This window comes from Oreochromis aureus, linkage group 13, assembly GCF_013358895.1.
Source record: "Oreochromis aureus strain Israel breed Guangdong linkage group 13, ZZ_aureus, whole genome shotgun sequence".
NCBI lineage: Eukaryota > Metazoa > Chordata > Actinopteri > Cichliformes > Cichlidae > Oreochromis > Oreochromis aureus.
The window spans coordinates 28,041,955-28,057,302 of NC_052954.1; the positions used below are offsets into that span (position 1 = coordinate 28,041,955).

The 15,348-nt window shown below is 38.5% G+C and overlaps 1 protein-coding gene across 2 annotated transcripts in view; it reads right to left on the minus strand.

Annotated features, from left to right (window-relative positions):
* Positions 1 to 9,311, minus strand: part of b3gnt2b (UDP-GlcNAc:betaGal beta-1,3-N-acetylglucosaminyltransferase 2b) — a 31,187-nt gene extending 21,876 nt beyond the window's left edge. Inside the window, exon 1 of one of the 2 annotated variants that reach the window (XM_031745588.2) lies at positions 9,116 to 9,311. The gene's annotated coding sequence lies outside the window, so the exon portion shown is untranslated. Of the gene's footprint in view, positions 1 to 9,027 lie in introns of both variants that reach the window. The other variant, XM_031745587.2, reaches the window with a different exon arrangement.
* Between the last annotated feature and the right edge of the window lie 6,037 nt (positions 9,312 to 15,348).

The window sequence follows — 15,348 nt, forward strand, 5'->3', positions numbered from 1 at the left end:
AAGAGCAATGCAAATCACAGCCAAAGTACACGAAAAGTACGCTGATTCACCCAGTACAAGTATTATGCTTCTAGTCCACCTAGTTTTTGAGTTACACGACGTTTGTAACTCCAAAAACAGCGTTTTAACCTCTCACCGCAATCTAATTCTGACTGCTCATCACCCTGTTTTCCAGGCGCTCGCTCTCTTTCCAGGTGGCGCAGTTGGTAATGACACAGGTCTGCAACCCAAAGGTCGTGGGTTCAATTACACCTTGGGCAACATGTGTTTTTCCTACAAATTAATACACTATCACAGACCACTAATTCATATTCATCATTTATTACAATTCTGCAAACTTTTATGATTTTAGCAGCTTTTCTAATATGGACCTCAGATTCTTCTTAACACTCCATGGCACAAATACTGTTCCCTTTAGGCTCTGTGTATGTGTGTGTGTGTATCAATATTTCTCCCATTTTAAAGTATTACTCCTCCATAATTGTATTTCTGTTAAATCAAAGTACTTTTACTACATCTTAGTACTTCTGCTCAATCATAGTATTTCTGCTAAATCATAGTATTTTGCCAAATTATGGTTTTTGTGCCAAATCATAACATTTGTTTTATGTTATAGTATTACTACTAAGTGGAGGAATTTCTGTCATGTTACAGTATATGTGCTGATTACAGTATTTCTGCTAAATCATAGTATTTCTACTATATTATATTTTTCTTTTAAATATAGCATTTCTGCTATATAATTGTATTACTGCTATGTTATAATATTTGTGCTAAACCAGAGTATTTCTGCTGAAACATAGTATTTCTGCCGAATGATAGTATTTCTGTCAAATTACAGTATTTGTGCTAAAACATAGTATTTTTTTTAAATTTCAATATTAATAGTAAATTACAGTGTCTCTGGTAAATCGCAGCATTTCTGCTATGTTGTACTGTTTTTCTAAAAATCATAGTATTTCTGTAATGTTTAAGAATGTTTGGCTAAATATATTCTTTCTGTTATCTTATACTATTTCTCCTAAATTCTTGTATTTTTGAGAAGTTATCATGTTTCTGGTAAGTTACAATATTTCTGCTAAGTTCTGCTATGCTATTGTATTTCTGCCAAGTATTATGTTTCCTCTAAGATATTACAGTTCTGCTAAGTTACTACATTTTAGCAAAGTTCCTTTGCTTCTGCAAAGTTTTTACAATTTCTGCAACTTTTCAGCTTTTTCAGCTATTTTCAGCAGATAGGTTCAGCTTTAAGCATCCACACTGCATTTTCGCAGGAAATGCAAATTTTTCTAGTTATTATTATTATTATTTTCCTTTTTCCGCCTGAAATTTTGCAGTGTATCTCGACCCGCAGTTTTGAGACAAGCTTCATATATGTTACCTCATTTTGTGCGGCCGGATCTGGAATGGTGTGCTATGACTTTTGGTGTTTATGAATATTATAGTTTTTAAATATTAATATTTTAGTGAAAATTTTCCAGCTCCTCTGCCAAACAGTTTTGACATTAGAGTTACATATGTTAGATCATTTTGTGCGGCTGGAGCTGGACTATTATGTCATGACTTTTGGTGTTTATGACTTTTATAGTTTTCTAAATATTACTATTTTAGTGCAAATTTAGGCCAATTCATCTTTTGGCGCCAAATAAACAGACTTCATTTGTGGTGTGTTGGCGCCATCTTTTGATCCCATTGAAACAAATTTCAAACTTCATTTGTGGTGTGTTGGCTCTCTCTAGTGGTATGCCGGGAGTGGTACAGCCTGTCTACCCTTATTTGGATACCGTAATGACGACAATATCAATGGCGCGCACAGCCCTCGCTGCTTTCAGGAACCATTGGAGGTTTTAAGGTTGCGCGAACCATTGAATAGTTACGGTAAACACAATGGCTTCTATGCTTGGTGGAAAACTCCATATCCCACAATTCATAGCACACCTCTGCCGAGTTAAACAATGGCGGCCACCACTTCGTTTTATATGTCTTTTATTAGTGTTTCTAGGTCACAAAATAAACTTTTAAGATATTTTCAGGCGAGAATGTAGGTGTGTAAACTTCAAATATCTGCTTGTTTTATCAAGACATCCCATATTAGCGACAGTGCTCTGACGACCTCGGTCCTGCCTGACAGCTAGCCGGCTACCTAGCTAGCTGCCGCGCTTGGCTGCAAATGGACAGCGAGGGACTCTCTCTCCTTTCACCTCCCGGTCTCTCGCAAATGCTCGCACAGAATCGGAGTTACAGCTGGATGTGGAAAAAATAACTGAGTTGTTTGGTGGTGCTATAATGCGGAGCTACAACAGTGGGCAGCTATCCACCGTGTAACATGACAGAAAGGACATGCAGCGACCGCCCGATCGACCGGTGTTTGCTAACGCGGAGGTCAATCGTGGATCAGGGAAAGCGAAGGCAGGAGCGTGAGGTGAACTGAATTTCAGGTAAGAAGTTATGACCTGCACTCTATTTGGGTCAGATATAAACCGAGTTTAGGTGTAGTTTATTTAGCAGCAGTTCTCTTATGTGTTGCTGATAGCCGGCTAGCTAGCTAGCGCCGCTAGCATAGTTAGCTAAGCGCCGCTAGCGACCCTTCGTGAAAAAGCACCCAGGCTTGGCTTATATTGAGGCGGGTGAAACTCGTGTCAGCACCCGGTCGCCGCCGACAGTATGTGTTTTAGCTGGACTTATTTTTCGTTTATATGGGCCGATGATGCTGGAAACCGAAGGCAGGAGCGTGAGGTGAACTGAATTTCAGGTAAGAAGTTATGAACTGCACTCTATTTGGGTCAGATATAAACCGAGTTTAGGTGTAATTTATTTTCGTTGACCTTTTACAATCGTACTGCCACGGGAGTTTATATACAGCTGTGTGCGCACTAAGTTACTGACGTTGGACTTTATTTTATTCATTAGGGTTAGTTCATAGAGTTGCCGTGCCGTACAAACGGAATCGTCCCACATTCAGAGAAAACATTATGATTTATTCTGTCGTTACTGAAGCCTCCCCTGTCATTCTCTCGCGTGTTGAAACGTCAATCATGAAACTGATCAATGATCGGCTGTTCGCTCTTATTTATCGCGCTAAACAACAGCAGCACGTTTAAGCTTGATCAGCTGTTGTTAGAATTCTTTTGATTTTAATTTCTAGTATCAGCTGATGTTTGCTGGAGCATGAAGATGAAATCAGGAGATGTCCTTACTGAATCATCAGAGCTGAACTGGTGATGGAGAAACAGGTTTACACTTTAGGTGACATGAATGAGTTGAAGGAAGTTATGAGTTGTTTCTGAGAGACAAAGACCAAGCTCCTTTTTGTGTAGCTGACAGCTGGTAACTGTGCAGGGGCGGATCTAGCAAAGCTTTTAGGGGGAGCTAGGGCATTAACAGAGAAAGGTGGACACAAAGATATACTTTTCTTTCTTACTCTCATATAAAATATTTAGCTTTTATTAAATAGTTATCTGAATCTCACAACCAAAGTTTGTATAATAATACACAAGATTGGCTGTAGACCATTGTTCATAATTCAGAACACTGTGTAAAAATAACAAAAACAAAAGTGAATGCATGTGTGAAAAGTGGTCCATAATGTAATGCTTCAAAGCGTGTTCATACAAACATTGTCGGGTCTGCCGTGGTAGACTTCTGCTCATGAACCTGTGTGCACAGCGTCTGCAAATCGGCGCTGTACGAAGTAACTTCATCTTTACACAAAACTGTAAGCTGTCATCTGTGAAGCGTGAGCGGTGTTTGTTTTTACCATAGTTCATGGTGGAGAATGGCTGCTCTTCTGAGTTTTGCTCTCTGTAGCCGTATGAATGGCAACTACAGTGATTAGCAGCGGCATAGGCACACATAAAATTTCTTCTGAAATTTTCGCTTTCTAGTTGTAATTTAGCTCTCTTTACTGGTAAAAGATGTTCAGGGTTTTTCCCTGGCTCAAAAAGCACAGTTTCGCATAAGGCTTTTGATTTCTCTTGATTTGTTTTTGTTTTCAATTCACTTGAATTTGTCCATTTCCGTTTAGCTTGTATTAGTTTCAGTGTCTGGTTTCTTCATTTGCCCGTTTAATTATCGTGATATGGAGAGTACTTTCAGAATACATTTTACAATACAAGCATTTTATGGAGCCAGTTAACGCACAATCACCCCAAGAATAAGCAAAGATATATTTACCAAATTGACAATTAAATGAAGACATATTTTAATTTGACTTTGGAGTGTGTACACTCGCGCCCCCCCCAAGTCTTTATTTATACTTTAGTTAATTAAAATCTTTGACACTTGTTTTTCAGCTTTTAGTTTAGCCCTTAGTTCACTACAATAATGTTATGCCACACGAAAAGCCAAACCTTCTGTAAAAAATATTTTTTATATATATTTTGTCATTGCTAGATGTTTATTAAATAATGAGTAAACATGTGTACAAACATTTTTAATCACAGCAATGCTGAGGTTCATTTGGGGAGGTGGCACCAGAATTTTTTTTTAATGTAAAAGAAATTCTGTTGTATAATGGGAACTAAAACTTTATAAATACATTTTTCCCATTTGAAAGAAGAGCTTACTGGGTGGTGTTATGTTGACCTTCATATAAAATCATTTGAACAACTGATAACAAATTTACTAACTTCTGTTGAGCAAACAATGCCCACAAAAGGTTTGCTTTTGATATTCAGAAACTGAAACAAGTGGTTGTGTGATAAGTGACTGCGGTCACTGATGCACACATCTTAACATTACTGCCAAGTTACAAGCTTTATAGTGTAGAAGAAACAAAACCAAAGAAAAACAAAGAAACCCCACCAAACTCTCTGGGCGTCGGATGTAATCATGAATATTGGAGAAAGAACAATGTTAACACCATCGGGCAGCAAACAAATGAACAACATTTCGAGAAACTACGTGAACAGACCAAATATTTATGTTGACAGTTTAGGTTCAAGTATTGATAAAAAGTTAATAATATTTTTTAAAACTAATGGGAATTAATAGTAGAACCGTATTACTGTTTGAATGCAATGTTGTAATTCAGGCTTGGTAACTGTCTAAACGTGGTTTACAGTAATCTGAATTAATGAGAGTGTTTTTATTACTTTTTGTAGGCTTCTTCTCTATCGAGCTGTATAATAACCCAAAGAGGTTTTAGACAGAACCAAAGAAAATCACCAGCACTGTAAGAATTAAAAAAAACAAACAAACCAGTTTCTACATTTGGTTTTCATTTAATCATTTATAAACAATACCATCGTTTATAGGATGTAGGGAAATACCTTATTAAACAATAGAAAAGATAAAATTTCTTGGTAACACAGACTTATTGCATTCATTGTACATGGGCACTCACTCCCCAAAGACTTCTGAGGATAAGTGGTGTAACCTCCGTACAAGTTGTGCATGTAGCTTTGCTAAGCGAACATTAAGCTGTATATAGCTGATCAGGCCGTGTGACTGGCTGTCTAAATGGGGCCTTGCAGATTTCTGTGTTAACGATAATGTGGTTATAGTACAGATCTATTGGGATGTCACCATAATTAGCAGCACCCGTGGGTATTGCCAGATCTCCAGTTTCAGGATGTGCTTAAATTAATGACCTTGAAACAAGAGGAAGACGGCTGAAAAGCCAAATGTATGAATTCAACTCCGAGAAAATATGCAGCACTTTAGGGAATTCATTTTACAAGTTGAGCCTTCAAACACTGATTACCAATAAAGCTTTTAAAAAATGTACTTCTGTGCTTGTGTGATCTCTCTCGACTGTAGTACATAAGGAAGAAACCCTTAAGTAAGACCAAGCCTTAAGTGAATAACCCTCACTCCTTTCCATGTTCCTGGAGCCACTAATTTGCTTACTACCCATGATGTCTGGAATATTAATGAAGAATTTGGGTGGCATGGATTAGATTAGGTGACACATTAACCTAGGGTCAAGGTCACAAGTTTATTTCAGTCAAAAGGACACTGGAGTTTGTGCTCACTGCCTGCTCCTGAGTAGACATGAAAAGAAGTATCCTTTTAATTGGCCATTTATGCAAATAGCCACTGGAAGAAACTATAATAAACTGAAAACAACCCCAATTTTAACTTTCTGTTGTACTTCAGAACAGTGCAAAAAACTGTAAACAATATTCATGTGTAGCCATCTATAGTACACATAGGATGAAGCCCAAACACCTAAAAGGAAACCGTAACAGTTCCTCACCCTCCACAAAGAAACAATGAAAGCTGTTACTTGCGGAGGACACATAAATGCAAAAGGAGGTACACCCACACTTTCTTAAGCAGTTAGCTATCTGACTATTTAGCTTCTCAACCTGTGGATGGTCTCCAGCTCCTATGTATTGAACGCCTTGGTGTTACAGAAGTCTGGAGTGGATAATCTACCAAAATCGTGGAGTAGGACCTTTTTAAACTGCTGGATGAATGCCTGGGGGCTGCCAAAATAGCAACCTGATCAGCCTACAGGTAGGAAAACATAAGGAAGATGAGGTGCTTGTTGAATAGGGAGAATGGGGACTTCCACACAGTACAACTGAATGCAATTTTTTTTCCATTGAAGCAGATGAAATAATAAAAATAAATCTTAAGATACACTTCAGTGGCCCCCAAACTAAAGCCTCTGTGAGAAACACTGCTGTACAAAAATGTGTTAATAAATACTAAATATTAGCAGAGCTTTTCTTCACTCAGTAATGCAGGTCTGTACTGTGATGGTATTAAAGACTGACTTAGCAACACAAACAAAAAACAGTCTCACTCAGATACAAAGGTCATTCATATTCATGAATGTCTCTTTGCGGTTATTCATAATATGCTCTGCAGCATGCAAAAACTAGGTTCAAAAGATACAAAATATATATATATATATATATATATATATATATATATATTCTTTAATTAATTTTTGTTTATTTCTATTAACTATTTAACTTAATGTCACACTGTGTCCATTTTTGGAATTATTGTGGTTTAGTAAAAAATGAAAATTAATAAACAGTGACTTGTATAGAATGCCTTTTACTGTCACTATACACTTGTACAATGAGATACAGAGCATCTCCTACTCAGTGCAGCTAACTACGCACGTATCTCATTCGTGAATGATTAAACTAGGTTTATGCGAAACCATTAATCAATCACAATTCACTCAGCATTATTGTCACAGGCCAAAGTTGGAAAAGTCATTAATGGACACTAAGGGGGTAAAATTTGCTGGTTGACTGGCCAGGTTGCTCCCTCAGGTGTGTGGTCATGATGAGAGAGGGACAAAAACAGCGTGCTGTCTATTTGGAGCTCAAGGATGAACGACTATATAATAAACTGAAATAGTCAGACTATGTTTTTAGAGATATATTTTCAGGCAGTGAAGCCAGGATAACTAACACTGATAAAATGTATGCCTGTGAATGATTACATTTCATGTATACTTTAATGCTGATACAGAATTTAGATCAATTGTACAGCACACTGTCATAGAAAAATGTACATTTTCTAAGAGAGTCACTTTTTTTACTGTATCCAAATTAGTATGGGCTACACCCCTGATCTATAACACAGCAAATTCAAATAAGTATCATAGACCGGATAGATGTAATTTTAACAACATGTTAAACCTAATACTGTTAATTTTGGCAGCTTTACATTGATTTTTATCCACTTTATCGTAACAGACCAGTCAGAAACTTCACCATGACTGATAAGGAATGCTCATCCTAAGTGTGGTTTGGATGTGTTTGTCTAAACATAGCACTGCTACAGGGCTGACGCACACATCTGTGCAGAAAAACCCTTGGAAAATGTTGCTCGTGTGATTCAGAAATTTGATCATGAAGCGCATACACAGCAAAAACAGGCAGAGAACAGACAGAGAAGAAAGAACAGACCGTTATATTGGGAACTTGTTTGTCCAGGTTTAACATTAACACCAAGTTTAAAACTAAATTTCCTGTGTGCTACTTTTACAGATTGTTTGTGTGTCCAAAGCAGGGAGGTCAAGCTCATTTTTAACTCAAGGGTACATACAGCCCTAGTTGATCATAAGTGGATCACTTGTTTAATCACTTAATGATAACCTACATGTTTGTGAAATTTCAACAGTGTATCTCAGTATTTCCACATTCATAGGCTTAAAAGCTCAAATTAGGTCCTATTTACTCCAGTTCCTTAATGAAATGCATTGCAATACAATTAAACACATTTTTGAATGTTTTTATTCACTCCTTTTTTGAAGTTATAACAAAGGAAGAATGTGTTTACAGTGACATGGGACTTATTTCCAGGGCATCTTAGGCTGATCAGCAAGAAACATTGTTGAACTTTTTCTATGTTGATTATTATGCAGTGATTTCACTGCTCAAACTTGGCTATATGTGGCTCATAAAATAAATATTGACAAACATTTCCATTAGGGTTTAAACAACATGCTGGAATCTCTAAATATTTTTTTTTAACTCCCCAGCCATTTTCACTCCCAAAGACTGCTGGCACAGCTTACCAAAAATGGAAATGCATTTTATGGAAAAAAATGGATTTTAACCCTATTTTGTGGGCTAAACTGAACTGGGTAGTGGCTCCCCCTGGCCACATGTTTTGACACCCCTGCTCTACGGATTCAGTGTGACACTTTTTGATTGAGAATAGCTACATAAATACCTTACCTTAGTTACTGATTCAGTCACTTACAAGAGCCCAAAGTGCTTTCTATCTAGCTCACGTCATTGTTCATCATAAACACATCTTTATATTTGATAGGCTTCTTAAATATTTACTTCATTTAACCCCGTAACGGCTAATTACATAAATTCATTAAGGTGAGTCATTTAGCCCTATAGTAGAATAATGTTGTACGTTTAAAGATAGCACTGCTTTACAAATGCCACGGGACTACGTCTGGTCATAGTCTGTTCTTCCTACTGCGTTTCTGTTTTCGTTTTTGAGTTTTCCTAAAAAGGAACAGGCACTTTACATGTACAGTCCTGTTCCCTGAGTGCCTCAGACTTTCCTGGAAACTTACTGGGTCGGTTAACTTACTGTGGAGGGTCTAGTTCAGCTGCTCGATATGACTGTTACTCCTGACAGGTGGGGAAAAATAAACTCCTCCGGAATCGGTTCAACTCACTTGCTTGGCAGTCAGCCTAGAGCCACTCCAAAAGCAGCGAAAAAGTGAAATAAATCCATCACGTGCGGTTCCCGGTGACTAATCGTCGTCTGTTTACCGAAGACCTCCCGTGTTTTCCCTCCGCTAACTGCCGAGACCCGCTGCTTATCGCGACTGCTCTATTTTTTAACCGTTTCAACGGTGACTGCGCTCGCGGTCGCTGCACCTCCCCAGATCACGCCCTGTTCAGTGACGTCACCTTGCGCGCGATTTAGAAAGGCTACTGCATTATTAAAAGGCTGAAATTGTCAAGGCGCCATCATAAAGAAATCTTGACGAGCAGGAACCGGTTAGCCGGCAATAATTCTTAGAGCTTTAATTCCAGGGAACCAGATTTTCCTGTAATGTTCTGAAGTGCTGTTGAGCAATAGTTCCGGCGGTTTTCTGAAGGTCTTTGCTTTTCTTTCGCAACTGGCTGCTTTGTCAGTCCTTTTCAGTCAGGTCCTTGTGCCCTGATCATTTAAAGAGGAATGTTTTTATTATTTGTTAACACTAACTTATGAATTATTCAAGCATAAAAAGGCAGCTAACTGGTATGAACCAGTGTTGTGATCTCTGTGTTTGTATTATCATCAGTTAAACATTTTAGTTAAGTAAAATAAAAACAAAAACTAGACTTTTGGAATAATGATAATAATAATAATAATAATAATAATGATAATAATGATGATGATGATGGTGATGTGTTTACTGTGACATCCATACAATAATACCAAATAATACCAAATTTAACACTGAAATGAATAAAACGTAAAGTAAAACTCAACATTTTCAAATAAACTAAACCGAAAAAAGAAAATTCACTTTGGAAACTAACCTCAATTAATAATACCATTCCATATGATATAGAGGCTCTTTCATACAGATATGAATACAGGTGTGCCTTGGTTACATATTGTCATATGGTCTGCAAACCTTATATGCAAACTTTACAAAAACACAAATACATACTGTATTTGACTTCCACTTTAAAGCTTAAACTCTCATCAGCTGTGCCAGTGTCAAAGCCTTGGCTCCTGTGAAGAGTGTGGTAGTGGTGGAGCAGCTTCATCTTGTGTGATGGGTGTGCGTCCTCCAAACAGCAGGGGGTCAGTAGCCATTCTGTCTACTCTTAATGACTGGGCCCAGGACAATGGAGCTCTGCTGTGTGGTGGACTAGGAGGGGTAACAGATCCACAGCTGGTACGCCCATGAAAACAATGGACATCCAGACTGTGGTCATAAATAATTAACCAGAGGACACACAGAAGTTTATACAGATGAAAGTATCTGAATGCTAAACCTTATTGACGTTCATAAAATATATCATAAAGCCAACTTGCTTTCAGCACTTCCTCGAAAGCAGAGGCAATTAAAGGACTGTAAAAAAAGGCATTGACATATTATACACATCATACTTATTGATGCCCAAAGCCTTACAGATATGACCTAAAAAAGACCTCAAACTCTTGAAGTGAAATAGCAGTCTAGTTGCAGACAGCAATAAAGTTTGAGGTTATTCAAGAATTATATCATCTTCATGACGCTCACATTTGTGGATGCCACGGATGAGCACTTGCTATTTTGTCTTATTTGTTGATGAATACTTGGTGTACTTGTAATGTATTGCCTGTGCAGATGTAAATCAAACTGGAGGGTACGTAGATATCTGCATGGAGTTTAGCATTCACGCTCATGCTTAAATCGTATTTCTGAGGTGAATCTATGTTCGGTGTGACTGAAGAGGATGCAAAGGATAGGGTGAGTTGGAGGCAGATGATCAGCTGTGGTGACCACTAAAGGAGTAGCCAGAAAAAGAAGTGGTCAGTGTGGTTGCCAGCATTTATACATGTGCAGGGTGTGTTGACAGCCATGTGTAGTTGCATGGAGGTTGTACTGTAGGAACTTATTGCTGTCCCCTCACAGCAGCTTTTTCTGTGGGGAGTTTGAATGTTATCCTTGTTTGGTTCTCTCTGGGTACTCCAGCTTCCTCTCCCACAATCCAAACACTTGCATATTAGATTAACTGTCAATTCTAAATTGTCGTAGGCGTGGATGGTTGTCTGTCTCTCGGTGTGTCCTAGTTGGAACCCCACCCCTCACCTGATGACAGCTGGACTCTAGCCAACCATGACCTAGAATTGCATAAGCAGAAGAAGATGGATGGCTGCGTCGTGTTTTGGAGGTTTCTAAGAATAATAGATTCAGTGAACTTATTCAGGTGGTTCAAGACTCAAAACTACATTTCTTTGTTGCCTCACAAGCTTTACTTCATGAATCATTTTAAGCAAAAAATCCACATATCCACAGACCGAGCCACTCATAGTTTCTCTATATTTTACTTCCTAGTATCCAGACTTTCTTGTTATTTTTGAAAGTGCCCTTGAGCAATATTTCTCTGGGCTTTCTTAAGGCCTTTCAAAGTTTGTCTTTGGACATTGGACATTTTTTTCCACTCATTTTCAGTCCAGCCTGTCTACCAAACCTTTTTCAGAGGAATGTTTTTGTTTGTAATGGCACTTAATTCTGACCTCTGAATCATTCAAATAATAAAAAGAAGCTTAAAATGCCACCTAAGGATTGAAACAGCATTGTGTCTATGCATGACAACTTGGCAAATAAGCAGTTTTAAATTGTGTCTTCAGGGACTTTTTAAGTTGAATCTACAAAAAAAGAAAGAAGAAGATGCAAAAGATAACATGCTCTGACAAGCATAAAATTGTAGTTTTCTTCAAACAAGATGATTCTCAAAGAGCTAGTAGGCAAAATATCTTGCATATATTGACATGAAAGTAAAACTCCAGGAAAGAGGGGCAAAAAATCCAGCAAAACCTGACACAGGACCTGAAAGATACATCTTGCCCTTCATCTTACTGTTTGTCAAAGCCATTCTTAAGGAAGGAAACAGGAGAGAGGCAAAGCAATGAGTGTCTACAGCCATCTGTGAAATATGGTAGAGGCTCTGACATAGTTCGGTGCTGAATTTCAGCCAGTGGTGTTCGAGATCTTGTCAAAAGAACCTGGACCTCAACATTACCAAAGAAGTGAAGGAATCATCTTAACAGAGAACAGAACAAAAGGCCATACCAAATATTGTATTTCATGATTTTTAAAATTGTACAAACTCTGGTTTTGCCTTAAATATTCCAATTCCATGTATGTTTGCACAGTAGAACTCCAAACCACAGCACTATGTTTGCACCTATTTTCCTAGCAAAATGTAAAGAAACTAGTGATGGCTCAAAAGGTTTGCACAGTACTGCAAGAGATAGCACTGCTGAGATGAACAGGGTGAGATCTTTGAATACACCAACAACAATAAATAAATAAATAAATTGAAAAAAATGTATTGGAAAAAATAAACAAAGTGAAACCATGAAATCCACTCGAATGAGACTTTTAACATTCCACTATGCACACGTATTTGAGTTCTTGCTCACATACCTTACATGCCTCTTGAGCAATCTTTTGAGCTCACTCTAAGCAGAAAGGATATTTTATGTTGACATTTTCCTTGAAAGTGCTGAATGTTTTAAACACACACACACACACACGCACGCACGCACGCACGCACGCACGCACGCACACACATGCGCGCTTGTCCTTCCCATTTCTCATCTTTATATAATCATAGACCAGGCTCTAAAATTTCTGAAACCTCAAAACACTTCAACATGTCCTGACATATCTTCACCTAAAGCCACACCTCTGACTTATATCACAGATTAAGTATAGTGGTAATGCCTTGGAAAGCAAGCAAACTCACTATGAAACTATACACATAAAGCTATAGATCTCTGTAACAATTTCTATACAGATTTATAACTGAGATGGTCAGGCAAGGAATCTATTAATGTCCAAGGTATTGGTACGATAAATTATAATTAATAGTGTTAGCTATTACAGTGTTAAGAGTTCCTGCTCACCAAGACAGAGTGTATGCTATGTAACGCTTCAGAAGATTTGAAATTACATTTTTTCACTGTGGCAAGTCTGTTTAATCTTTTTTACGACTTGACAGTTATTTCTGAATAAAAGTGGGGTGAAGACTTCCGCAGTGAGCGTGATCAACAGGAAGTGGAGAAACATAGCAGTGTAAAAAACAAACAAACGAAGGGTTGACAGACTTTTGCACAGTAGTATATATCAGCTGCCCTGGAATAGGTTATGGAGTTAGTTAGTATAAAAAAAGTGGATGGATTATGTTGTGTTGGGTGAACTGGTCCTTCAGTACCACAAGCACAAACTCTATTTCCTTTCAGTCAGTCCCACGTGTAGTGGTAAGGCCACACACCCTTAGAGCAGAAGTCGCAAGTTCGATTCCCTCCCAATATCCAGTAAGGGTCCTGGCTAGGCCCCTCATGCCAAACACCAAGCCCTGGAATGGCGCGGCTACGTCTGCAGCCTGTCCGCAACTCGGACACGACACATTTCACTGCATGTTGTACTCTGTACGATTATGTATGTGACCAATAAAGCTCGGTTCGAAAATGGGTCCAAACCAAATAAAAACAGAAAGGTTTTTAAAGATTAATGATACATTTAAAGCAGATTTATAGATTAATATTAATTGGCACAGATATGGTTCACACTCTGCTCACACTTGCGCCATATGTATTAGAGATCTTCCATCAATCACTGTATCTTCAGAGGAGCGTGCAGACTGCCTATCTAGACTAATGATGTTAACGACGATAGGATGACCGTGGACGCAGCGGGTGTTAAGGACGCCACAGGCAGCCAGGACTCAGGTGTCTTTCCTGCCTGCCTCAGAGTCTCAGGTGGTCACTGAGGCGCTGTTTGCTGTGTATGATCACCCAAGGGTGTCCGTTAAGCACAATGTGGCTCTTGTAGCCACTGCTGCCGCCCAGCTGCTCGTGTATCAGGTTTAATCAAAGCAGGACTAACGTGTGGTACTACTAATAAGGTGCTGGAAATACAACATGTGCAAGAAAGATTTGGAGAGATTAAACACCCACATAATCAGTTTTTGGGGATTTATTCACTTTATGCTTGCGCAAAATACTGACTGACAGACAGACTTAAATGATACCAAATACCTCGAAGAATGTAAGTGGGAGGAAAGAATAAAAATGACTCACGGTAAGAATGCAAACATAATTCTTTAAAAATGAATTCACTTGGCTTTGTGTTTAAATGTAATGCACATTACTTTCATTCCAGCTGTCAGTGGGAGTATTTTTCATAAATTTTGTGTTTTGACATTTTTAAAAGGCTTTTGCAGCTTACTCCAGGGGTGCTTTGGTTTTTGGGTCAAAGCAGCATTTGTCTGTATATTTAATGAGTGCAGTCCTGCTGGCTTGTGTGTGGTGTGAGTGATTAACAGCCACCAACGCAACTGAGTGTGAGTAACAGCCAGGTCTGTGCGCACACACACACACACACACACACACACACACACACACACACACACACACACACACAAACAGGGGAAACGGTAAAAATGAGGAAGTTAAAGGATAGATAACATTAAGGAACAAAGGAGAATGTATCGCAATTTTATTGTTGCGCTTTAACGGGTGAAACTGTCAGATAGAATGACAGACCCACAAACATGCACACACACACCCACAAACATCGGCATACGGGCACGCATGCACACACACACACACACACACACACACACACACACACACACACACACACACACACACACACACACACACACACAGAGATCATAAAACTCATAAAGCGTGTGTGTTTACTTTCTGTATGTCATAAACCTTCTAAAAAAATGAAAACAGCAGCAATAACTTCTGTTGTGTGTCATAAAAATAACTTCCATATCATTTGAAGGGTAAAACTTGAACAGTATTTTTATTCTGGACATTATCTTCAATGTGAGATCGATTGCTGATGCATAATTTACTCAGCACAAAGACTGCCAAATAGATTAGGCAATGCACCAAATTTAGAGTGCTCAGTCACAGTAAAGGTGCGCCACTGCTCTCCTCCGAGTATATTGTGTGTGTGTGTGTGTGTGTGTGTGGGTGGGGGGGGGGGCACTGACAGCAGAGACCTTTTGTTTCCAAAATAAAACACTTATTGTGACAACATGTGATAACAATGTAAAATGTTAAAACTCAAAGAAAATTTTCAGCGCAAACACCAAACAAAAGACGGCAGAGTCATTTCACAGCTTCCAGCTGCTGCCTGCAGACAGTCGGTAGCCACCTTTGATAGCGTGTGTTCAC